Here is a 2,071-nt window from a genome sequence, read left to right on the forward strand (position 1 = left end):
GTATATATATATGTGTGTGTGTGTGTGTGTGTGTGTTTGTTCTTATTTGTGTATGTATAGGTTTTAAGAGTTGAGTAATGGTTTGATAAATGAGGTAGGGATTGGGCTAGTATAATTTAATTAAAATTGTGCCAAAATTGGCCCAAATTTTGAGCCCAAAAAGCCCAAATCCGGCCCAAAAGGGGGCTGCCAAGAAGAGCTTAAAACGACATAGTTTTGTCTTGAAACTACGTCGTTTTGGTTACGTGACAAGATTCAATCTCATTCACCCATCTTGATTTAATCCAACGGTCCTAGTTTGATCTTCATCCTAGGTATATAAAGCCTAAAATCCCCAAAAAATTGCCCCATTTCCCCTTATTTCCCCTCTCTTCTTTCCCTCTCATCACTCTCTCTTCTCTCTCCCCCCAAGCCGCCGCCGCCGCCCCATTGCCGCCGCCGGAAATCCCCCACCGATGGCGTCCGACCTCCAATCCGCCCCAAAATTTCACCATATAATCTCCAACACCTTCTCTTTCCATATCTCCAAACCAAATCCTTCAAAATCCCCTAAAACTCCTTGAATCTTAGATCTAGGAAATTTTAACTGCCACTTTTTGCCTCAAATTCTTGAAGCTCCGGCCACTACCATCCCACAATACCTACATCAATGGATAGAACTCCTCAAGACCTACCTATTGATTCCAATTTCTACTCCAAAAATCTGGCGGCCAAAATCCGGCCAAATTCCGGCAACCTCCCCGAACACCTCTTTTGGTATACCACCATTTTTTCGGCCACTTGAATTGTAAAATGGTAAAAATCCTATTCTTTTTCATGGATGATTTTTTTTATTTTATTTTTATTTTTTCAGATTTTATTTTTGTTTATTATTAATTATTTTAGCATTAGTTTTTGAAGTTTGAAATGTTAAATTTTCTGTTTTTGCTCTTGTCGAAGTAGTAAAATAGTTTTGTGTTGATAAAAGTGAGGTAGTGAAAAATACTTAAGAGTATATGGTACTTGTTTGGTTGTTTATTTACTACTTCAAGACTCTTTGAGTACAACACTCAAAAGTCAAATTGTTTGGTAAGAAAATGTAGACATTTGGACAGTGTTTGAATAAAAGTTTGTCTTTGAATAGTGGAGAGCATATTTTATTTGAAATACTTGACAAGATTGAACCAGAAAGTCTGGCCTTTTGAATTTAAGAGCAGATTTTGTAGAAAAATCTGTCAGAAAGATTGATTTTTAATCTTGAAATAGCTGGTTGTTTCTGAGGAAAAGAAAAAGAAGGAGGACACTCCATCTTACTGAGAGAGCTCTACACACAAAAAAGAAAAAAAAATCAGTAGCTATAATATCCCTTAGCAGCTTTTGTGAGTTGATTCTTAAGTGAAAAACTTGTTTAAGGAAAATAGAATAGTTTTGAAAGATTTTTCTGGAGTTACATAATTGTACTGTTTTGCTGGGGTATTTCTAGTTTATTTTCTTGGGTTTGAATCTGCTGGTTGTCGTTGTCTTTTGCTATTGTTGCTGCCCGTTTAATTGTTTTTCTGTTGATTTTGGAAAGAGCTGACTCTCCTGTATTTGTTCTTCTTTCTGCTGGCCAGGTAATTTTCGGACCATGTAAACTCATAAAATCGAGTTGGAATGAAAGATAATGACGTTGGGAAATATTAGTAACTTCATCTTTCTATTGTAATTCATTTTTATATGCTCTTGAATGTTTGATAATGTTATAACGATATGTTAGTTAATTAAATTGTGTTAAGCATCTTTAATTATTTTTATTTTTGCAAAGCATTAGATATAATTCCAGTAGGCATTTGGTAGTCTGAAAAGAGCATATATATTAAAATTTGAACCCTTGTAGCTATGTTTGTCCCTTTGTTGTCACCAAGTTAAGTTTTTTTTTTTTTTATTATTATTATTATTATTATTATTATTATTATTATTATATTTTAGAGTCCCAATAATCTTTTTTTTATCTCTTAAAAAATATTTATTATGTAAGGTAGTTAAGTTGTAGATTAGAAAGACAACCTGTAACCTTATTTTTGTAAATAGTTGGGTACGGATTGCAAATAGC

General features: G+C 33.8%; 1 long non-coding RNA gene across 1 annotated transcript; it reads left to right on the plus strand.

The window, feature by feature from the left end:
- The first annotated feature begins 431 nt into the window (after positions 1–431).
- On the plus strand, positions 432–1,758 carry LOC104231339 (uncharacterized). The gene is made up of 2 exons (XR_712067.2): positions 432–795; positions 1,593–1,758. It is a non-coding gene; the product is annotated as an uncharacterized lncRNA (long non-coding RNA).
- The last annotated feature ends 313 nt before the right edge of the window (positions 1,759–2,071 follow it).

The sequence above is a fragment of the Nicotiana sylvestris genome, chromosome 5 (assembly GCF_000393655.2).
Source record: "Nicotiana sylvestris chromosome 5, ASM39365v2, whole genome shotgun sequence".
Lineage (NCBI taxonomy): Eukaryota > Viridiplantae > Streptophyta > Magnoliopsida > Solanales > Solanaceae > Nicotiana > Nicotiana sylvestris.